The sequence below is a fragment of the Bos taurus genome, chromosome X (assembly GCF_002263795.3).
Source record: "Bos taurus isolate L1 Dominette 01449 registration number 42190680 breed Hereford chromosome X, ARS-UCD2.0, whole genome shotgun sequence".
In the NCBI taxonomy this organism is placed as follows: domain Eukaryota; kingdom Metazoa; phylum Chordata; class Mammalia; order Artiodactyla; family Bovidae; genus Bos; species Bos taurus.
The window spans coordinates 123,094,188-123,119,128 of record NC_037357.1 but is presented as its reverse complement, the minus strand read 5'-3'; the positions used below and the strand labels follow the sequence as shown (position 1 = coordinate 123,119,128).

General features: G+C 43.3%; 1 protein-coding gene and 1 non-coding gene across 10 annotated transcripts in view; one reads left to right on the top strand and one right to left on the bottom strand.

Annotated features, from left to right (window-relative positions):
- The window catches only part of MAP7D2 (MAP7 domain containing 2), a 101,408-nt gene that overhangs the window by 63,280 nt on the left and 13,187 nt on the right, over nt 1–24,941 (bottom strand). Inside the window, exon 2 of one of the 9 annotated variants that reach the window (XM_059883881.1) lies at nt 12,050–12,314. The exons of the other annotated variants lie outside the window; for them this stretch is intronic. The gene's annotated coding sequence lies outside the window, so the exon portion shown is untranslated. The remainder of the gene's footprint in view (nt 1–12,049; nt 12,315–24,941) is intronic. 9 annotated transcript variants of the gene reach the window in all.
- On the top strand, nt 14,091–14,163 carry TRNAG-CCC (transfer RNA glycine (anticodon CCC)). Its single transcript has one exon. It is a non-coding gene; the product is annotated as a tRNA-Gly (tRNA).

Sequence of the window (24,941 nt, the reverse complement as noted above, 5' to 3'; positions counted from 1 at the left end):
GCATCTAGTGGGTTGAGGCCTGTGATGTTGCTGACCATCCTACAGTGCCCAGGACAGCACAGCCTGCCCTGACAGACACACTAAAGAATGACCCAGCCGAAAATGTCAGCAGTGTCAAGTTTGAGAAACCCTGCTCTAATAAGTTGCACTACAGGAGAAAAGTGGAAAAACCTCCTCCTCACTGAATACAGCTTGGTTCTTCCCACATCAATGCACAATAGCATGAAAAAATCTAGAAAATGATATAGAATAAACATGATTCCCATTTGGACAATTTAGTGTAAAATGGTAGCAACTGATAGTAATATCCATTGTATTTTTAAAATTCTTCTTCAAAAATAGATAATAAGTATCTTAAAGGTGTTTGACAGCATCAGCAGGGACAATTTGTTCCCCTAGGCAGGACCATGGTGGCTAAAATTACTAAGAGTAAGTGATAAGGGTTTTGTAACAAGCATCTTGGAACAAACTGCCCCAGTGCCGCCTTCCTGGATGGCAGCACAGTGAAACCACAGTGCGAATCTGAAATGGAGGCAAAGGCAATAAAATCACAACAAACGTTCTGCACTCACAGGGGGAACTGGGGAAGGGGGGAAGAGAGATGGACGGAGCAGCTCTGAACCTATAAAATCCAACAAGCATTTGAAAAGTGGGTTTACTTGATTTGATCAGCACTGAAAGGAAATCTTATATATTTGATCAAAGTTTTTTTTTTTTTTTTAAACACAGTATTTCCTTTTGGGCACTTTTTTTCCCCATAAAGAATCAGCAAAATGTAGGATGCTTCACGACTGCAGACACTGTGTCCCTTTTTATAGTAACAGGAAGGATATTTCTGTTCCCAAGGCAACCCGAGGTTTCACTCATCAACATGGCACCAAGTACTTTCATGAAGCACAGTATTGATCTTATGAGGTTTCAAAATTGGGAGTTCTCTGCCTAAGACAGGGCATGAGGGCCCCCCTCCCTGACACCATATCTGAGTTGTGCATCAAACATAAGAACCAAGGATAAAGAGCAGATATTATCAGGTAAAATACTTTCTGAAGTTTTTCTCCAGGTGCTCATTCAAGTGGATAACAAGGCATTTGGTCCAACTGGCTCTCAGACATTTGCTCTTTGCAGAGAGATGTCCACTGGGAACATGTAAGACCTAAAAGCAGTTCAAGGGTAGGGGAGTCCTGTGGGGCAGCCTGGTCCTTCTCAGAGCCCTGTCCCCACTGCCCTTTTGCTCTGCCCTTCACACGACTAAGGCCATCCTGTACCCAAGCCTCTCCTCCCAGCCCACACAGGTGGGCCTGAAATGGAGCAGGACGGTATGTTCCTTGCCTCCCCCCTCCACCTTGTTCTCTGCCTGCCTTTGGCCTGTGGAAAACTTTCATCAAAGAATAAGTTTAATCAGAGAAATGAGAAATGCTGAAACAAAGGAAAACAGTCTAAGGAGACTAAATAATAACAATGTAGTCATTAAGCATAGTCAAGGACCTTTAGTCCTTTCTCAAGGGCTGTAGATAATACTCAGAGTCATATCCTGTGAGCTGTCTTATAGATACTAAAACCCCAGGCAGAGAAGTTAACTACATGATGACCAGACTGTACCCAGGACTTGAGCTGCCACAATTCCAAGAAATGACCACAAAGAAATGGGAACAAGCGCACACCGGAACTGAAGATTAACTGTACCTACAATAACCAAGATGATGCTGGTCAGACCACCAATGACCAATCTGAAGATGACTGTTAGAGATGACTGTACTCTTTCCACATGGAGTGCCCCCACACCACTCTGTCTATAAATGCTCTCACCTCCTGCGTCTTGTCGGGGAGTGGGGGAGCTGGCCTTTGGACAGATGTCCGCTACCCTCCCCACCAGTTGCTGGCATCTGAAATAAAGCAAACTTTCCTTTCCACCAACCTGGCCTCTTTACTGGCTTTTGAGCAGCAAGCAGTTGGATCCCCCGTGCACTCCTTTCAGTAACAGGCCCAGGGCCTGAGCCACAGAAAACCTGTATGCCTCTGTGAGCTACACAGTGATTTAATAATCCAGATGAGTGTTCATGGGGATATGAACAGGAATGGAATGGAAAGGGAAAAATGCATTCTAGCCCAGAGAAGTAGATGCTACACAAAAAGGCATTTGCAATAGCAACAGAAAGTGGTAAGTTTGGTAGTCAACAAAGTGGTAAATTTGGGGAGCTTGGAAAGTAGCTAAACTGAAGACTTCAAAAACAGCCAGTTTAGAAAACTAATGCTGGTGATGACGAGGATAAGCAACATCACTCATGCCACGCCCAGTGCTAAATATGTTACACTCTAAGCTCATTTAATTTCCCAGCAAATATAAGTTCAGTTCAGTTGCTCAGTCGTATCCAACTCCTTGCGACCGCATGAATCGCAGCATGCCAGGCCTCCCTGTCCATCACCAACTGCCAGAGTTCACTCAAACTCATGACAATCAAGTCAGTGATGCCATGCAGCCATCTCATCCTGTCATCCCCTTCTCCTCCTGCCCCCAATCCCTCCCAGCATCAGGGGCTTTTCCAATGAGTCAACTCTTCGCATGAGGTGGCCAAAGTACTGGAGCTTCAGCTTCAACATCATTCTTTCCAAAGAACACCCAGGACTGATCTCCTTTAGGATGGACTGGTTGGATCTCCTTGCAGTCCAAGGGACTCTCAAGAGTCTTCTCCAATACCACAGTTCAAAAGCATCAATTCTTCGGCACTCAGCTTTCTTCACAGTCCAACTCTCACATCCATACATGACTACTGGAAAAACCATAGCCTTGACCAGATGGACCTTTGTTGGCAAGGTAATATCTCTGATTTTGAATATGCTATCTAGCTTGGTCATAACTTTCCTTCCAAGGAGTGTCTTTTAATTTCATGGCTGCAATCACCATCTGCAGAGATTTTGGAGCCCAAAAAAATAAAGTCTGACATTGTTTCCCCTGTTTCCCCATCTATTTGCCATGAAGTGATGGGACCAGATGCCATGATCTTAGTTTTCTGAATGTTGAGCTTTAAGCCAACTTTTTCACTCTCCTCTTTCACTTTCATCAAGAGGCTTTTTAGTTCCTCTTCACTTTCTGCCTTTCACTTTCACCTTATGGGTGGTGTCATCTGCATATCTGAGGTTATTGATATTTCTCCCGGCAATCTTGATTCCAGCTTGTGCTTCTTCCAGCCCAGCGTGTCTCATGATGTACTCTGCATATAAGTTAAATAAGCAGGGTGACAATATACAGCCTTGACATACTCCTTTTCCTGTTTGGAACCAGTCTGTTGTTCCATGTCCAGTTCTAACTGTTGCTTCCTGACCTGCATATAGGTTTCTCAAGAGGCAGGTCAGCTGGTCTGGTATTCCCAACTCTCAGAATTTTCCAGTTTATTGTGATCCACACAGTCAAAGGCTTTGCCATAGTCAATAAAGCAGAAATAGATGTTTTCCTGGAACTCTCTTGCTTTTTCGATGATCCAGCGGATGTTGGCAATTGGATCTCTGGTTCCTCTGCCTTTTCTAAAACCAGCTTGAACATTTGAAAGTTCATGGTTCACATATTGCTGAAGCCTGGCTTGAAGAATTTTGAGCATTACTTTACTAGCATGTGAGATGAGTGCAATTGTGCGGTAGTTTGAGCATTCTTTGGCATTGCCTTTCTTTGGGATTGGAATGAAAAGTAACCTTTTCCAGTCCTGTGGCCACTGCTGAGTTTTCCAAATTTGCTGGTATATTGAGTGCAGCACTTTCACAGCATCATGTTTTAGGATTTGAAATAGCTCAACTGGAATTCCATCACCTCCACTAGCTTGGTTCGTAGTGATGCTTTCTAAGACCCACTTGACTTCACATTCCAGGATGTCTGGCTCTAGGTGAGTGATCACACCATCGTGATTATCTGGATCGTGAAGAGGTAAGCACTATTACAAGGTTTCCCTGGTAGCTCAGCTGGTAAAGAATCCGCCCACAATGCAGGAGAATCCAGTTCAATTCCTGAGTCAGGAAGATCCTCTGGAGAAGGGACAGGCTACCCACTCAAGTATTCTTGCCTGGATAATTCCATGGACAGAGTAGCCTGGCGGGCTACAGTCCATGGGGTTGCGAAGAATCGGACACAACTGAGCGACTTTCACTTATCAAGTACTATTATGACCCTGTTTTCCAGGAGGGGGAACTGAGAGGTTAAACTCTTTTCTGGGGTCACAAACTGGTGAATGGCAAAGGCAAGATGCAAACTCATGCTGTCCGAGTCTAGAAGGCTTGGGGCCTTCTAGAGACTAGGGGCTTGGATGCTGCCTAGAGGTGAAAGGCAAGCCTTGCCTTAAAGGCACTGAGTGCAGAAGAAAATATATTCCACATTCACAACAGAAACCTACAAGAGGTACTCAACTTTGGGCTTCTAACTCACCTAAGGATGTTTAACACCTGCCACAGACAAGAATGGGTGTCTGTGGAATGGGTGAATTTAACTCAGATGACCATTATATCTACTACTGTGGGCAGGAATCCCTTAGAAGAAATGGAGTAGCCATCATGACCAACAAGAGAGTCCAAAACGCAGTATTTGGATGCAATCTCAAAAATGACAGAATGATCTCTGTTTGTTTCCAATGCAAACCATTCAATATCACAGTAATCCAAGTCTATGCCCCAACCAGTAATGCTGAAGAAGCTGAAGGTGAACAGTTCTATGAAGACCTACAAGACCTTTTAGAACTAACACCCAAAAAAGATGTCCTTTTCATTATAGGGGACTAGAATGCAAATAGAGAAGGCAATGGCAACCCACTCCAGTACTCTTGCCTGGAAAATCCCATGGACGGAGGAGCCTGGTAGGCTGCAGTCCATGGGGTCGTGAAGAGTTGGACACGACTGAGTGACTTCACTTTCACTTTTCACTTTTGTGCATTGGAGAAGGAAATGGCAACCCACTCCAGTGTTCTTGCCTGGAGAATCCCAGGGACGGGGGAGCCTGCTGGGCTGCTGTCTATGGGGTCGCACAGAGTTGGACACGACTGAAGTGACTCAGCAGCAGCAGCAGCAGCAAACTACAAAAGTAGGAAGTCAAGAAACACCTGGAGTAACAGGCAAATTTGGCCTTGGAATACAGAATGAAGCAGGGCAAAGGCTAATAGAGTTTTGCCAAGAGAACGCACTGGTCATAGCAAACAGCCTCTTCCAACAACACAAGAGAAGACTCTATACGTGGACATCACCAGATGGTCAACACCAAAATCAGATTGATTATATTCTTTGCAGCCAAAGATGGAGAAGCTCTATACAGTCAGCAAAAACAAGACTGGGAGCTGACTGTGGCTCAGATCATGAACTCCTTATTGGCAAATTCAGACTTAAATTGAAGAAAGTAGGGAAAACCACTAAACCATTCAGGTATGACCTAAATCAAATCCCTTATGATTATACAGTGGAAGTGAGAAATAGATTTAAGGGACTAGATCTGATAGATAGAGTGCTTGATGAACTATGGACGAAGGTTCACAACAGGAGACAGGGATCAAGACCATCCCCATGGAAAAGAAATGCAAAAAAGCAAAATGGCTGTCTGGGGAGGTCTTACAAATAGCTGTGAAAAGAAGAGAGGCAAAAAGCAAAGGAGAAAAGGAAAGATATAAGCATCTGAATGCAGAGTTCCAAAGAATAGCAAGAAGAGATAAGAAAGCCTTCCTCAGAGATCAATGCAAAGAAATAGAGGAAAACAACAGAATGGAAAGATTAGAGATCTCTTCAAGAAAATTAGAGATACCAAGGGAACATTTCATGCAAAGATGGGCTCGATGAAGGACAGAAATGGTATGGACCTAACAGAAGCAGAAGCTATTAAGAAGAGGTGGCAAGAATACACAGAAAAACTGTACAAAAAAGATCTTCATGACCAAGATAATCATGATGGTGTGATCACCCACCTAGAGCCAGACATCCTGGAATGTGAAGTCAAGTGGGTCTTAGAAAGCATCACTACGAACAAAGCTAGTGTAAGTGATGGAATTCCAGTTGCTGCTGCTGCTGCTGCTGCTGCTAAGTTGCTTCAGTCATGTCCGACTCTGTACGATCCCATAGACAGCAGCCCACCAGGCTTCTCCGTCCCTGGGATTCTCCAGGCAAGAACACTGGAGTGGGTTACCATTTCCTTCTCCAATGCATGAAAGTGAAAAGTGAAAGGGAAGTCACTCAGTGAAGTCCGACTCTTAGCGACCCCATGGACTACAGCCTACCAGGCTCCTCCGTCCATGGGATTTTCCAGGCAAGAGTACTGGAGTGGGGTGCTATTGCCTTCTCTGGGAATTCCAGTTGAGCTATTTCAAATTCCGAAAGATGATGCTGTGAAAGTGCTGCACTCAATATACCAGCAAATTTGGAAAACTCAGCAGTGGCCACGGGACTGGAAAAGGTCAGTTTTCATTCCAATCCCAAAGAAAGGCAATGCCAAAGAATGCTCAAACTACCGCACAATTGCACTCATCTCACATGCTAGTAAAGTAATGCTCAAAATTCTTCAAGCCAGGCTTCAGCAATATGTGAACCATGAACTTTCAAATGTTCAAGCTGGTTTTAGAAAAGGCAGAGGAACCAGAGATCCAATTGCCAACATCCGCTGGATCATCGAAAAAGCAAGAGAGTTCCAGGAAAACATCTATTTCTGCTTTATTGACTATGGCAAAGCCTTTGACTGTGTGGATCACAATAAACTGGAAAATTCTGAGAGTTGGGAATACCAGACCAGCTGACCTGCCTCTTGAGAAACCTATATGCAGGTCAGGAAGCAACAGTTAGAACTGGACATGGAACAACAGACTGGTTCCAAACAGGAAAAGGAGTATGTCAAGGCTGTATATTGTCACCCTGCTTATTTAACTTATATGCAGAGTACATCATGAGACACGCTGGGCTGGATGAAGCACAAGCTGGAATCAAGATTGCCGGGAGAAATATCAATAACCTCAGATATGCAGATGACACCACCCATAAGGTGAAAGTGAAAGGCAGAAAGTGAAGAGGAACTAAAAAGCCTCTTGATGAAAGTGAAAGAGGAGAGTGAAAAAGTTGGCTTAAAGCTCAACATTCAGAAAACGAAGATCATGGCATCTGGTTCCATCACTTCCCATCTGGCAAATAGATGGGGAAACAGTGGAAACAGTGGCTGACTTTATTTTTGGGGGCTCCAAAATCACTGCAGATAGTGATTGCAGCCATGAAATTAAAAGACGCTTACTCCTTGGAAGGAAAGTTATGACCAACCTAGATGGCATATTCAAAAGCAGAGACATTACCTTGCCAACAAAGGTCCATCTGGTCAAGGCTATGGTTTTTCCAGTAGTCATGTATGGATGTGAGAGTTGGACTGTGAAGAAAGCTGAGCGCCGAAGAATTGATGCTTTTGAACTGTGGTGTTGGAGAAGACTCTTGAGAGTCCCTTGGACTGCAAGGAGATCCAACCAGTCCATTCTAAAGGAGATCAGTCCTGGGTGTTCCTTGGAAAGAACGATGTTGAAGCTGAAGCTCCAGTACTTTGGCCACCTCATGTGAAGAGTTGACTCATTGGAAAAGACTCTGATGCTGGGAGGGATTGGGGGCAGGAGGAGAAGGGGACGACAGAGGATGAGATGGCTGGATGGCATCACTGACTCAATGGACGTGAGTCTGAGTGAACTCCGGGAGTTGGTGATGGACAGTGAGGCCTGGCGTGCTGCAATTCATGGGGTCACAAAGAGTCGGACATGACTGAGCGACTGAACTGAACTGAACAGACAAGAAATCCACAAAGCTAGTCCCCTGTATTTTCAGAATTTATAGTATTTCAGACACATGATTAACTACTGCTGAGCAACATACCTGAGGAATCTTTTCATTTCTCTGCTAACCATCCCGGTCTAACTCATAACCAGCCAGTCCAGCCTCAAAAATACATAGAACAAATGAACTCAAGGGTTTAAGGTCAAGAATCTTTTAACTTATGGGTTCAGCAACTAATGTCTACACATTAAAGATTGTGTACATATATGATGCATTATTATTTGACAAAAATATAGTAAAAATAACATTCTGTGTAAAAATAGTCCCATTTGGAAGTCATGTCTCAGTGTCCTTGACCCAAAAGGAAGCCACTTTCAGCCAAGTCTGAGCAGTGCTGCTGCACGGCTGGTTCAACTCAAGTCTGGGACTCTTTGTAAACTGTAGGTAGCTACCAGTATTTTAAATAGTGCAGAACTGACTATGAAGAAGCAAAATGGAATCTTTGGGGATGATGAAAGTGTTCTAAAACTTTATTGCGGAGAGAGCTGCACAACCATTAAATGCAAACTGTTCACAGAGAATGGGTGATGTTGACAGTACATAAATTGCACCTCAAGAAAGCTATAACAGGAAGAAATGGAGCGGGGGAGGAATAGGGTCAGAGAGGAAAGGAACAGAAAAGTAAGCACCAAGTAGGAAAAGTAAGCACTGTTTTGTAAAGACCTGTTTCAGCTACATCAATACGCACACTGTAATATGTGTTTCTAACTGTGGAGTTATCCATGATCCAAAAATCAGTAAGGCCCTGCTTTAGGGTAATGACATCTAGAAGTGCTGTGCAACCTTGATGGGAATCCCCTGGGGATCTCATTACACTGCAGGTTCTACTCAGTAGGTCTGGGGCAAGGCCGGAGTCTGCATTTTGAGCAAGTTCCTGAGTCATGTTGACACTGCTGGTCTGTAGACTCCACTCTGAGTAGCAAGGAGCTGGGGTATAAATGGAGGATGAGCTTGCAGGAATACTCAGACTTAAGATTGTCATCACCAGAAGGATCCTTAGAAAAATTTAATACATGTTTCCCAAATGGCCATGATCATGAGAACCGTCTAGGGGTTCTTCCTAAAAATACAGATTCCTATAATCAAGACAGTGTGGCACTGGCATTGGCATAAGGACAGACACAAAGATCAAAATGACACAACAAAGTCCAGAAACAGATCAACAAATACACAAGCAGCTGAATAGTTAACACAGGTGTCAAGGTAATGTAGTGGGAAAAGAACCGTCTTTGTAACAAATGGTGCTGGAGCAAGCAGATATCCATATGCGAAAAATTAACCTTGATCCATACCTTATACCATATACAAAAACTCAAACTGGATCTATAAAACTTCTATTAATACCTAGGAGTATGCAAGGATTTCTTAGAACACACAAAAATCTCAAACTATAAAAGAAAAAAATGACATATCAAATTTCATCAAAATTTAAATCTTCTGCTCAAGACACAATAAAGAAAATGAAATGGCAAATCAGACAATGAGAACATATTCACAATACACATGTGTGACAAAGAACTTCAATCCAGAATATAACAAAAATTATTTTTTAAAATGCCTGAATTTAACATAAAAACCATTGACCAATCTTACTTATGAATAAAGATGTATAGTTTTAAAATAAAATACAAGCAAATAAAAAATTCTTACAGTTAAATAAGTGAACTATTAAAAAAATGGGCAAAAAATGTGAACAGGCATTTCACATGCCAAGAAGCACATGAAAAGCTGCTCAATCTTCAATCATTAAAAAAATGCAAAGTAAAACCACAGTGACAAATCATTATACAACCACTGGTATGGCAAAAAAAATAATAATAATAATTTAAATCTAACGAAAAACTAACCATACTAAGTGCTTGCATGGATGTAAAGCAAGTAGCCCTCTCCTACACTGCAGGTCAGAATGTAAACTGCTACAAGCACCTAGGAAAAGAGTTTGGCAGCTCCTTTCCCAGTTAGAGCATCCATGCATCATATGACCCAGCAAGCCCACTCCTATGGATTGACCCAAGACAAATGCAAACGAGTTTACAAAGCAGTTTGCACCTGAATGCTCACAGTATCTTTGTCCATAACTGCCAAAAACTAGAAACAAATGTCCATCAGCAAGAGAATGGCTAAAATGGCAATGCAGCAAAAACACGAGTGCATTCTCAGTGAGAGAAGTACTCTGCAGCAATAAAGCAATGAATTACTTATATATACACACAACATGAATGAATCTCAGAAACATACTGAGTGAAAGAAGCCAGAAAGAAAAGAGTACACCCTACATGATTCCACGGACATGAAATGTTAAAAGTGGCGAAACTAATCTATAGTAACAGAAAGTAGATCAGAGGATGCCTGGGGCTGAGGGTGAAGCATGTCTGCAAGGGGCTGTGATGGTCAGAAATGAATACATTCGTTGAAACACCAGTATTAGTATACTTAAAATGAGTGCATTTTCTCTGTATATCAATTATGTATGTAAATCTATGTACAACAAACATATATACTCAATAAAACTAATTTAAAGCAGACTCCCAAACTCCTCCTCAGACCTGGTGAAGTGGCATCTCCCAGGAGGAGGCAGAGAACCTGAATTTGTAACACAGAAAAGGAGGCCTAATGACATGAAGCAGCTTCATGAAGGCCCCACATAAGTGGTTAACGAGTCTCTCTGTTCATAGGAATGAATATATATCAATATTTCCCTAATAGTAAAACAAAGAGGGAACAGGGCAGGATAGGGAGGGGAGATGAGAGCAGTGTTTGTGACATGGCCTGCTGTGTCCAAGCAGCATTTAATGGGCCATAATAAAAAGCAGTAAATAAATTATTTCCATTTAAGACAGTAAGAGGCCAGTTCACATTAATAAATCATTTCAATATCTTTCTGTCCACATCTCAACCTGCTCCTCAGATGTGTTCCTGGGTCTGCGAGCTTGAACAGGACCATTTCCTAGGGGACTCCACCCTCCTGCCACACCAAGCTCCCATCTTTTGTTGGCAGGAGCCAGGGTCTCCCTCCCCTCCAGGTCTTTGCAAAGCTCTGTCCCCAGATTGGAATACCCTCTCCCCCAACCCAGCACACATACGCTTAGTATTGACTGATGAGTAGCTACTTCCTCCAGGAAGTCTTCCAAGATCTACCCGGGTATCCCAGAAGGGAAAATTCTGTGTGCCTCCGCAGCCCATCCATCTTCATTTGTGCAGTTGTGATACTCCCGCTTCACATACCCTTTTATTTTCTTTACCACTGTTTTCCCACTAGTCAGTCCAGAGAAGGCTCCAGGGAAGTATTTGTTGTCTGAACACTTCAAATACCATTCCATTCATGTTATCTGTGAGACCCTTAAGTCTGGTCTTCTCCATCACCCTCTACTCTTTGAATAAAAGAATTCTTTCACTCAGGGAAAACAATTAAGTACCTACATCTGGCACATTTGGTTCTGAGGGCAAAATACTTCCTGTGCTCTTCAGGGAGCGGCAGGGTGTGGGGGCCTGGCTGAGCTCAGACAGGTGCCTGGAGACCCAGACACTGACACCCCAGAACCAGGCAGGTCTGACTGGGCCCCCCTGGAAAAGGTATCATCAAACCCCCTGAGCCAACAGATCTGTGTCACAGCCACTGGCTGCGATGGAGACAAGCCTGGTCCTCAATGGGATACGAGAACTGACTGGTAACAATAGCTCATCTGTTATTCACCCCACCAGGATCCATTTTAGGAAAGCAACAAGGGCTTAAACCAGTGGCTCTCAAACTTGACTTTGCATCAGAATCACCTTGAGGGCTTGCGAAAACAAAAACTCTGGGCCTCTGATTCACTAGGGCTGGGATATGCTAGTCGCTCAGTTGTGTCAGACTCATCGTGACCCCATGAGCTGTAGCCCACCAGGCTCCTGTGTCCATGGAATTCTGGGCTGGGTAGGGTTGGGGTGGGGCTCAGGAATTTGCATTTCAGACAAGCTCCCAGGTGGTGATGATGTCACCCTCTGAGAAGCCCAGAGCTTGCCTTCCAGAGGCATCTTTACACATAGCCTCAGCCCCCTGTGTTGTCTTGGAAAAAAATCTTGCAGGCCCTCAGCTTCTTGTCAGCAAAATGGGTTACATGCTATCTGCTTCTTGGGGTTGTATTAGGGATTAGAAAATACATCTGAAGCACGTAGCATGCTATCTTTCATGGGTCACAGCTTTAACCACAAAGACATTTTCTGAAAAGGTATTTACGAAAAGTCTTGTTTAGAATACCTCAGTGGCTGGAAGATGAAGGACCTGAGATCCTTCTGCTTTCCTGTTCAGTCATTCGAACTGTGTCTCCCCTTCGGATCACAAGATGCTGCCATGGCAGCAGCATCATCTTCTCACAGGAGAGCAGGCAGAGCTGGGATGAAGAAGGGAGGAGCCAAAATAGGGAGGAAGGAGCTCTCTCCTCAAGCTCATTTCTCTTGGATGCCAGAAAGATTCCGCAGTGGTCTTCCCCTTAAGGCTCCTTGGCTGGTACTGGATTACATGGCTGCAAGGGAGGCCAGGAGAGTGGATACATGGCAAAGGGGAATGGAACCATCAAGAACAACTTAGGCTTGAAGTGACTCAAGGTTTGGCCCTGGTGCTGACTATCCCAACACCCCAGCTCCGAAGAAGGAAGGAATGGCTGCTCTGCTGTTCATCCTCCTGTGTGGATGCCCCACCGCCAGCCAGTGAGGGAATGGATGTCCCCAAACAAAGCCTGGATCAGCATGCTGCTGAAAACAGATCTGGTCCCAGGTACCAGCTGCTGAATAAACTTAAATCGCTCTCTCTCTCCTTTCTCCTTGTAAATTGAGATTACTTCTGCCTTTGCCACAAGGTAGAGGGAAGAACTCGGAGAAGGCAATGGCAAGCCACCCCAGTACTATTGCCTGGAAAATCCCATTGACGGAGGAGCCCAGTAGGCTGCAGTCCATGCAGTCATGAAGAGTCGGACACAACTGAGCAACTTCACTTTTACTTTTCACTTTCATGCATGGGAGAAGGACATGGCAACCCACTCCAGTGTTCCTGCCTGGAGAATCCCAGGGACAGTGGAGCCTGGTGGGCTGCCATCTGTGGGGTCGCACAGAGTTGGACACGACTGAAGAGACTTAGCAGCAGCACCAGCACCAGATGGGAAGAACTAAATAAAAGAACAGGCTGTCCACTTTTTGTCTTTTTAGACTGAACTCTGAAAAACTAGGGCTGTGTTGACTGTGTCACACATCACAGGTCAGCACACGTCAGGTACTCATAAATGTCTGCAGAGTGTGCCAAGAGCCACTTTTAAGCACCTGTCCTTAGATTCTGTCAAGGCTGTTTCTAGAAACACCTTCTGGGGATTTTTACACCAAAAGAGATGCTGCTGAAATAGAAGCTAGAAGGAAACAAGGACTAACACAGATGACAAGGAGAAAAGACTAGCTGCTGTAAAAATAGAGCAAAGAGTGTTACCAGGTTGTGGTTCAGGCAGGCTTGGGTTTAGACAGGACATTCAAAAGACACTGCCACGGAGGAGGGCGTGCACGACAGGATGTAGAGGTGGCAACTCGACTGTGTCTCTCCTACTGACCTTGACCAGCTAACTGGAGCATGGGATCGGGACAATGCTGCGGCCACTTCCAGGTGGCGTACTGAGTCTGGCGTGCAGCAGGTAGGATCGAGGAGTGTCAGCATACATGTCACATGGTTTTCCTTTCCCTGGATGAAATAACTCAGGGATGTTATTTTGAACAAAAGATGTTGACTGGGACTTCGCTAAGGGTCCAGTGGTTAAGACTCAGTTTCTTGTCAGTGTCACCCCCTGCACTTCCACTGCAGGGGGTGAGGGTTCAATCGCTGCTCAGGGAACAAAGATTTCACATGCCACATGGCAGAGCTGAGGAGAAAAAGAAAGAAAAAGAAATTGATTGGCCTGGCCTTTGTGGTTATTTGAAGGGGTCACAAACCAAACTTAACAGTCTTTCGTAGGCCTAGAATGGCTCCTCAACAGCTCTGACCCATGAAAGGCAGTGTGTGATGTGCTTTATTTTCTAATTCTTAATACAAACTCAAGAAGCAGGTGTCATCCATATCATTTTACTGACAAGAAACTGAGGGCTTGAAAGGTTTTTTCCCAAGACAACACAAGGGGTTGAGGCTATGTGTAAAGATGCCTCTGGGAGGCGCTCTAACACCTGGCTCCTGGGGCCCTGTCCTCCTAGGGGTCTGAAGGCCGAGCCTACACAGACACTAGCTGACTGACATCTAGAGCTAGGTCAAAAGTGGTCTCCCAGGGACTTCCCTGGTGGTCCAGTGGCTAAGACTCTGCACTCCCAATGCAGGGGGCCCAGGTTCAATCCCTGATCAGGGAACTAGATCCCACATGCCACAATGAAGACTGAAGATCTCACATGCTGTGACTACGACCCAGCTCAGCCAAATAAATAAATAATTTAAAAATAAAAGTGGTCTTCCAGACTAAAAGTGATACAAAACCTCTGCCATCAGAATGTTCACCAATTTCTGCTTTAAGAAATAAGCAAAACCCCCAAATTCCTCCTCAAACAGGAGCTTATACTATTTCTCTCAACCAAAGTATACAAGGAAAGAGAGGACAGAGCTTGTTCTAAGAGTACGCCACGCGCTCTCTCGCGTGGCTCAGAAATTCCACGGAGAGGGCCTGCTAGTCCTCGCTCCACTGCAGGAGCAACAGATAGAAGGGACGGGAGACAGACGCCGCTAGCCTGCAAACACACACTGCTGCTGGCTCCGCAGCACCAAACATAATGAATAGATTCATGAAGTAGGGCTCTGACTACCCTTTTCTGTCAAGGTTATTTGTTTTGAACAAGATGGTTTGCCCTGATTAAAGCTACCAGTGGCCAACAGTAAATGATAAAATGTTTAAATTTGCCCAAAAGAAATGAAAATATCTGTAACTCCCAGTAAGAAACTAAGCTTAGCCAAATCTTTCCTGCATTGATGTTTATAATCAACACAATGTTTTATGAAAATTAGTTAATAAGATTTATAGTCTAAAAAAATGAGTAAAATGTGCATGCCACCCAGTCTCTGCTTCCCCAGTGTTAAGTGCCCAGCTGGGCACAACTGTAACATCAACGGGGCTCAGATTCCATTCACAAGGCTTTGGCTTATTCCCTGCAAAACCTAACCTGGTACCTTGTATACAGCAAGCACACAATAAAGTATGCTGTCTTAATACCAGGGCATACATTAACTCCGTAAATGGTAATTTATGGAGCTCTCACTCTCTGCTAGGCATTGTATTAATTGCTTTGCCCACATTCTCTTGTTTAAATCTCTCAACAAGCTATGCAGTTGGATATTTTACTTTCCCCTTTGAGAGTGAACTGACATGTTCATCTAGATAATAAAGGGAGCAGAACCAGGATTCAAACCCAGGGCATCTGGCTACAAAAGCAAGCAAAAAGCTATGCTGAATGCAAGTGCAGCCAGTTATTTTCTCAGCAGCAGTAACAGTGATTAGCATGCTACACACTGATACAGTTGACACTGGGCCACTCAAGTTTGAACTGTGTGGGTCCACTTACACATGGACTTTTTTCATTATTAAATACTATAGTACTACATGATCCAAAGTTGGTTGAATTCATGGATGTGGAATTGCATGTACAGAGGAACCGCCTATAAGGAGGAACCATGTATATAGTTCAGTTTAGTTCAGTCACTCAGTTGTGTCCAACTCTGCGACCTCATGGATTGCAGCACACCAGCTTACCCTATCCATCACCAACTCTCAGAGCTTGCTCAAACTCACGTCCATAAAGTCAGTGATGCCATCCAACCATCTCATCCTCTGTCGTCCCCTTCTCCTCCTGCATTCAGTCTTTCCCAGCACCAGGGTCTTTTCTAATGAGTCAGTTCTGTGCATCAGGTGGCCAAAGTACTGGAGTTTCAGCTTTAGCATCATTCCTTCCAAAGAAATCCCAGGGCTGATCTCCTTCAGAATATACTGGTTGGATCTCCTTGCAGTCCAAGGGACTCTCAAGAGTCTTCTCCAACACCACAGTTCAAAAACATCAATTCTTTGGTGCTCAGCTTTCTTTATAGTCCAACTCTCACATCCATACATGACCACTGGAAAAAAACCATAGCTCTGACCAGACAGACCTTTGTTGGTGAAGTAATGTCTCTGCTTTTTAATATATGTATATAGAGGGTTGACTCTAAGTTATACTCAGATTTTCAACTGTGGGGATGGTGGGCACCCCTAACCCCTGCCTTGTTCAAGGGTCAACAGTATTTGAAGATCTACCATTAGTGACTATTAAATATAATTTCTGCTAGAGAAGACGTGACTGAATTTACACATCTAGAAACTGCACACTTGATTTCAGTCCTAGAACTTGCTCACACTGCAAGGCCGGTCCAACCCAGAGCAGCTTCTGGCCCTGTGGTTCTGAATGGCCTAGTTTTCAAGAACCCTGCAGCCCAGAGAGACAAAAGAAAGCCAACCTGGGAGGGAAAATTGACGGAAGGTGGTCAAAAGGTACAAACTTCCAACAATAAGATAAATACATGCTGGGACTGTAATATACAACACAATGGCTGTAACTAGCACTGCTATATAATATATAGGAAAGTTGTTAGGACAGTAAATCCTATGAGCTGCCATCACAAGGAGAACATTTTTTTTTTCCTTTTTTTCTTTTTATTGTATCTATATGACAAGAAATCTGTATGCAGGTCAAGAAACCTGTATGCAGGTCAAGAAGCAACATTTAGAACCAGACATGGAACAACAGACTGATTCCAAATTGGGAAAGGAATATGTCAAGGCTGTATACTGTCATCCTGCTTATTTAACTTATACGCAGAGTACATCATGTGAAATGCCAGGCTGGATGAAGCACAAGCTGGAATCAAGACTGCCGGGAGACATATCAATAACCTCAGATATGCAGATGATACCACCCTTATGGCAGAAAGTGAAGAGGAACTAAAAAGCCTCTTGATGAAGGTGAAAGAGGAGAGTGAAAAAGCTGGCTTAAAGCTCAACATTCAAAAAACAAGGATCATGGCATCCAGTCTCATCACTTCATGGCAAATAGATGGGGAAACAATGAAAACAGTGACAGACTTTATTTTCTTGGGCTCCAAAATCACTGCAGATGGTGACTGCAGCCATGAAATTAAAGAACTCTTGTTCCTTGGAAGAAAAGCTATGACAAACCTGACAATGTATTAAAAAGGAGAAACATTACTTTGGCAACAAAGATCCGTCTAGTCAAAGATCCATCTGTGGTTTTCCCAGTAGTCATGTATGGACATGAGAACTGGACTATAAAGAAAGCTGAGCGCCGAAGAATTGATGCTTTTGAACCGTGGTGTTGGAGAAGACTCTTGAGAGTCCCTTGGACTGCAAGGAGATCCAATCAGTCAATCCTAAAGGAAATCAACCCTGAATATTCATTGGAAGGACTGATGCTGAAGCTGAAGCTCCAATACTTTGGCCACCTGATGCACAGAACTGACTCATTAGAAAAGACCCTGATGCTGGGAAAGATTGAAGGCAGGAAGAGGGGGACGACAGAAGATGAGATGGTTGGATGGCATCACCGACTCAATGGACATGAATTTGAGCAAGCTATGGGAGATGGTGAAGGACAGGGAAGCCTGATGTGCTGCAGTCCATGAGGTTGCAAAGAGTTAGAAACGACTGAGAGACTGAACAACAATAATCATTTCATCATATATGTACATCAAACCATCATGAAGTGATGTATATCAATTAATTCTCAATAAAACTGGGTAAAATAAAGAAATTCAGCCTCACAGTGACAGAATGAAGGCAGGTAACTTAGAAGGGCGTCCCAGGGTGCAACAATGGCTGTCTATCCATCTATCAGATGAATTCCTGTGGTTGTGCCCCATCTATCAACTCATTTACTTTGAGAGCTATTTAAGGAGGATTTACAGCTAACCTGCTTAATGTAAGAAGAGGGAGGGAGGAGGAAGGGAGATGACAAGAAAGCAACAGGGAAAGAAAGCAGAGTGGGTGGCTTATACTATAATTTCGGGGGGAAAAAATCACTGGTAGACAAGGATCTAAGAAAGCTGGCCCCAAATCTGTAGAGACAGAGTACATCAGTGGCTGAGTTGCCTAGAACTGGGAGATGGGAGGAAACAGGGAGTGACTGGCAATAGGTATGGGATTTCTTTTGCAGGTGATAAAAATATCTTAGAATTGATGATGGTGTTGGTTGTACATTGCACAATTCTGTGAATGTGCTAAAAAACCAATGAATTGTACACTTTGAAGGGAAAACTCTGTGTGTGTGTGTGTGTGTGTGTGTGTGTGTGTACATTAGTTACTTAGTTGTGTCCAACCCTGCGACCCCATGGATTGTAGCCTGCCAGGCTCCTCTGTCCATGGAGTTCTCCAAGCAAAAATACTGGAGTGGGTAGCCATTCCCTTCTCCAGGGGATCTTCCTGACCCAAGGATTGAACCTGGGTCTCCTGCATTGCAGGAGGTTTCTTTACCTTCTGAGCCACAAGGGAAGCCTGGGAAAAACTGTATGGTATACCAAAAAAGAAAGAAAGAAACAAAGCTGGCCAACTATCAGAAAATCACAACAAAACCATCTCTAAAGTAACAAATGTTACAAACCACAAGTACATAAGCAGAACCAGTGAAAATCAGAGCACCCTGGTATGTATGAATGGTAGGTTATAACAAAAGTGGATGAGTTTTATTGTTTGCTTCAAAGCAGAACAATCTAAAATCTAAAAATTAAATATATAAGGCACTTTTTGGTAAACAATCTGTTTCATGTTTGAAAACAAAGTAGTTGCAGAATATGGGATCAGAACCAGAGAAGGAAGAGAACCAGTTCCAAGCCAGGCAAGGACATCTGACAAAACAAACACAGGAGGTGCTACAAAGCAGCAAAAAGCCACATAAAAGCCGGCCCGATCCTACAGAAGCAGGCTTTCAGAGTATTCTTGAGGAGGTGACCCATTTGTGAGGTTGTTCAATATCCTGTTCCATAAAACAAGGCCTCATAAGTAGCTGAAAATATGTCAGGTGGCAGGGGAGCCTTTCTGATTTTTGGTCCTAAAGCCCTACAGTGGGCAGAGTATTCCTCCTAAAGCCTGGGTGGCATTTTAAGGATCTGGTGCAAAGATACTTCTTTTTAAAAGTTTCATACTAATTCTGAAAGCGCCCTTCCTTACACCCAAGCCACCTTCAAGATTTTCTCTCCCACTCTAGTTCCTCAGAGGTCATAAAAATCAATGACTAGTGGAGATGATTGTACAACCTTGTGAATATATTAAAAACCATTGAACTGTATACACTTCACAGGGTTCAGATGGACAATACCTCAAAATATTGAGTTATATGGACAATACCTCAAAATAATTTTTAAACTGTTTAAAAAATTAGAGACAAACACAGAATTACCACAGGACCCAGCAATTTCACTTCTGGGTATATACCCCAAAGAATGAAAGGCAGGGTCTCAGGACTTCTTCCATGGTGATCCAGTGGCTAAGACTCTGTGCTCCCAATACAGGGGGCCCAGGTTCAATCCCTAGTTGGGAAACTAGATCTCATATGCCACAACTAAGAGTTTACATGCTGCAACAAAGACAGAAGATCCTACGTGCCACAACTAAGACCTGGAACAGCCAAATAAAAAAATAAAAATAAATATTAAAATAAATAAATAAAAGCAGGGTCTCAGAAAAATACCTGCACACCCATTTCACAGCACTATTATTCACAGCAGTCAAAAGGTGGTAGCAACCCAAGTATCCATTGACAGATGAATAGATAAACAGAATGTGGTTTATACATATAGCAGAATATTATTCAGCTCTTAAAAAGAATGAAATTCAGATACACGATACAACAATGGATGAACCTTGGGGACATCATGCTAAGTGAAATAAGCCAATCACTAAGGGATAAATATTGTATGATTCTACTTATATGAGGAGGTATCTAGAATAGGCAAAAGTACAGAGACAGAAAGTAGAATATTAGTTACCAGGGACATGGGGGAGGGGATAATGGGGAATTACTTAATGATACAGAATTTCTGCCTGAGATGATGAAAAGTTCTAGAAATAGATAATGGTGATGGTTACACAATACTGTGAATGCATTTAATGTCACTGAATTGTACACCTAAAATGGTTAAAATGCCAAAGTTTATGTTATGTATATTTTACTACAATAAAAACCAATTAAAAAATCAGGGCCTTCACATCTAAGAATTCATACTTGATATCTGCTTCAAGGTAATAAGGCACTACAAAAAGGACTTCAGAGAGCAAACACCCTTTTTATATTACAAATTTGAGGCTGAAACATTTTAATTGCATTAGTCAGGTTTCAACCCATTAGGTAGTTAAGATTTAATGCTTATACATTTAACCTTGTCATTTGGAAGAAGAATCAAAAACAGAACAGCACAGATAAATATCTCTGCTTTCCACTCTATTAAACAGCCTGCAACTGTAAGATCCCTCACGACCAGCATTGTCTTATGGAGTTTTCTGCAGTGGCAGGAATGTTCAGTATCTGTGCTGTCCAATACTGGAGTTACTAGCTGCTAGTGCAACTGGGGAGTTGAATTATTTATTTTACTGAATTGTAACTAATTTACATATTCACACATAGCAACTGGCTACCATAATTGGTCAGCACAGAGTCTAAAATCCCAAACTTAAAAACATACAGCACACCACCCAACTCTCCTGTCTTGCCAAAAGCCAAATGCAGTTTCCATAGTTCCAGAAAGTCAGATGACCTTCTACTGAGCTCTGGGCCAATTTGTGGAGTGAAGCATCTAGCAATGGGTGTCAAAGAGGGGTACATGGCAAAAAATAAGAGTGTCCCTCTCTTCTCCCATGTCCTCTTTGGAAAGATGATAACTGCACAAAGTGGGCAGAGAGAACTCAGCAAGAACAATGAAAAATAGGACCAAGGATGAGAGTCTGACATACAGGAAGGGGAAAAGGAATGTCATTAGCTGTATTGGCTCCTGAATACACAACTGTATACTTTAAGAATTTCAGTGTGTAAATTAAGCTCTGAGTGGCACAAACAGCAGTAACATTCCTGTGCAGAAGCTGGACAGCACAGCTAAGAGGGGCCCCCAGGGACTATTTGCCGAGTGCCTGGCAGTGCTGTCCTGCTGGCCACGGGCACCTAAGTGCAAGTGACAGTGGTAGTCATTCCCATGCACACAGAGATTGTCTCCAGTCCTCTAGCTGTAATTGTTTGCTCATTTATAGCTTCACGGTCCAGTTTTATACTTTTTTTTTAAATTTAAATTTATTTATTTTAATTGGAGGCTAATTGCTTTACAATATTGTATTGGTTCTGCCACACATCAACATGAATCTGCCACGGGTGTACACGTGTTCCCCATCCTGAACCCCCCCCACCTCCCTCCCCGTACCATCCCTCTGGGTCATCCCAGTGTACCAGCCCCAAGCATCCTGTATCCTGCATCGAACCTGGGCTGGTGATTCATTTCTTATATGATATTATACACGTTTCCATGATATTCCCCCAAATCATCCCACTCTCTCCCTCTCCCACAGAGTCCAAAAGACTATTCTATACATCTGTGTCTCTTTTGCTGTCTTGCATACAGGGTTATCATTACCATCTTTATAAATTCCATACATATGCGTTAGTATACTGTATTGGTGTTTTTCTTTCTGGCTTACTTCACTCTGTATAATAGGCTCCAGTTTCATCCACCTCATCAGAACTGATTCAAATGTATTCTTTTTAATGGCTGAGAATTACTCCATTGTGTATATGTACCACTGCTTTCTTATCCATTCATCTGCTGATGGACATCTAGGTTGCTTCCATGTCCTGGCTATTATAAACAGTGCTGCAATGAACACTGGGGTACATGTGTCTCTTTCAATTCTGGTTTCCTCGGTGTGTATGCCCAGCAATGGGATTGCCGGGTCATAAGGCAGTTCTATTTCCAGTTTTTTAAGGAATCTCCACACTGTTCTCCACAGTGGCTGTACTAGTTTGCATTCCCACCAAGAGTGTAAGAGGGTTCCCTTTTCTCCACACCCTCTCCAGCATTTATTGCTTGTAGACTTTTGGATCACAGCCATTCTGACTGGCGTGAAATGGTACCTCATTGTAGTTTTGATTTGCATTTCTCTGATAATGAGTGATGTTGAGCATCTTTTCATGTGTTTGTTAGCCATCTGTATGTCTTCCTTGGAGAAATGTCTATTTAGTTCTTTGGCCCATTTTTTGATTGGGTTGTTTATTTTTCTGGAATTGAGCTGCAAGAGTTGCTTGTATATTTTTGAGATTAGTTCTTTGTCAGTTGCTTCCTTTGCTATTATTTTCTCCCATTCTGAAGGCTGTCTTTTCACCTTACTCATAGTTTCCTTTGTTGTGCAGAAGCTTTTAATTTTAATTAGGTCCCATTTGTTTATTTTTGCTTTTATTTCCAATATTCTGGGAGATGGGTCATAGAGGATCCTGCTGTGATTTATGTCAGAGAGTGTTTTGCCTATGTTCTCCTCTAAGAGTTTTATAGTTTCTGGTCTTACGTTTAGATCCTTAATCCATTTTGAGTTTATTTTTGTGTATGGTGTTAGAAAGTGTTCTACTAGTTTTCAGTGCTAAACTTGGATTATAAGTAAATTAGAGAAAGCACAGCTCAGTAGGTCACTAGGTCCTTGAAAGGCAATACCAGTATTTATCATTATCAATATACTTATATTATATACAACATATATATATATATACACACACACACAAAATACATTGTGTGTATATATATAATAATAAATATATATTTTTATATATAATTTTATATTTTATATAATAATATATAAAATAAATACAACGTATATATACAAGGTATATATACACAATATATATGCTGTATACAATGTATATATACATGTTGTATACAATGTATATATGTTGTGTGTATATATATATACACAATATATACATGTTGCATAATATACAACATATATTATATACAAACATATAATTTTTATGTTCATAGACATGTTGTACTCAATGCACAGATGATGACAATGATACCCGTGACCTCAAGGAGCATAGCTACATGCAAGACACCACACTAAGCACTTTGCATTCATTACCTCATATAATCCTCCTGTCAACTCTGTGAGGAATTTGCTACTATATTCATAAGAAGTTGTGTCTGGAAGAGACCATGAAACTAACCCACAGCCCCACAGCAAGTTAGTGGCCACACTAGTACCTGATCAGAAGAAGGTAAGTGATAAACTCATCAAAATTTTTTAAAAATTTTATTGTGGTAGGAATACTTAACATGATACTTACACTCTTAAAAAAGTTCAATGTGTACAATACGGTTGAACAGCAAATCTCTAGAACTTATTAATTTTATTTAACTGAAACTTTATACCCACTGATGAGTAACTCTCCATTTCCCCTCAGCCCCTGGCAACCACTATTACATTCTTTGATGCTATGAATTTGACTCTTCTGGGTACCCTCATGAGGTGGAAACATGCAGTATTTGTCTTTCTGTAACTGGCTTATTTCACTTATCATAATGTTCTCAAGGTGTTGTCTCTGCAGGTGCCCAGACCTGGATTCTGAGGAGGGGACTCCAAGCGATCAGGCTCTTAACCTCCTTGGTCCAAGATGACAAGGAACAAAGAGGGAGCAAGGTTTAAGTCCTAGAGGGACAGGGCTCAGCAGGAATGCAGGCACCTGAGTTTCTCTGCAATTTGAATACAGCAGGCAGAGCAGTTGAAGGCCAGGGGGTCCCCAGCACCAGCCCTGCTCAGCCTGTCCCAGGAGCGTTTACCCTGAGACAGTAGTTTTCTCAGAAGACCGACTCCCTCAGGATCTGAGTGCTGACCAGCCAAGGCTCAGTCAGTGACACAGGTTTTCCCACAAGGGCCGGGAAAGTCCTCTGCCATGTGGCTGGCAAGCTCCTCATGCACACGCCACACCCGATGGTCAAAGTCATGGCAGCCAGGCCCGCTACAAACACCCCAGCGCCTGGAAACAGAAGCCTGAGGCCTTGAAACCTGAGCACCTTCCTGCAGCCAGGTGCATGCCCAGCCAAGGAGAGCATCACAAACAAGCACAGGAAGTGGCCCCTCATGTCCAGATGCTCCCGAAGGAGCCACAACCCTGTCTGCCTTTGTCTCACACTTGTCCCACCTTCCAGATCAGGCTCGCCAGCCCCAGGACTGCTGCGCCCACCCTGCCATGTCCAGGGGCATCGCAAAATCACTTTCACTCTGCCTCCGCCATCCTCAGCAATCCCAGCCTGAAGCTTCCACGGCAGGTTTCAGTCTACACACGTGACATTCCCTGGGGTCAAGGATGCCCGGCTTACCTTGAAAGGTCTTCCTCCCGCAGGCAAGAAGCTGCAGCGTGCTGCTACACGAGCCAAGTCCAGGGAGAAGGAAAACCCAAGTCTCTGTGCAAGGTCCAAGTTCACCCTCCCCATAAGGCGGCCTGTGGGACTGTACGGCCCTCTCTCATTTACATACACGCTGAAGTCATTTCCAACCAAGGCCCTCAGGAGTTGAGGCCCATATCCCCTTCTAGGGCACTGCTCACTTAAAGAGTAACTACCTTGGGAGAGAAGAGTGTGCAGAAGTTAGAAACAAGGCTCTCTGCTCTGGTCCTATTTTTGTTTGGGAGAAAACCCACCTTGAGCCAGAGATGGGATTGTAAGCATAGGCTCTCATCTACACCTTTAGCTTTGCTCAGTTCTCTGCTGAAAACTGCCCTTAGTAATTTCTTACTCTCCAAGGAGCACTTATTGTACTGGCTACTCTGAGATTTGTCTCACGAAAAAGTGTACAGTTTGGCCAAGACAGAGGCATGTAAACACATATTTATAATGTAATAATGATCAGCTCAATAAATTTGTATCAGAGCAAAGGAGGACACACTGCCTGGGGGAGGCAGCTGTGTATGTGCCCCAACGTCCGCTCCAAATGACTGCAACGAAAAAGACCGGCAAGAGCAGGCACTGACAAAGATGGACAAGAACTGGGGCTCTCACGCCCTCCTGGTGGGGATACAGAACGGCAGGCAGAGTAACAGCCCCCTAGAGGAGCCCACGTTCCAAGCCCTGGACC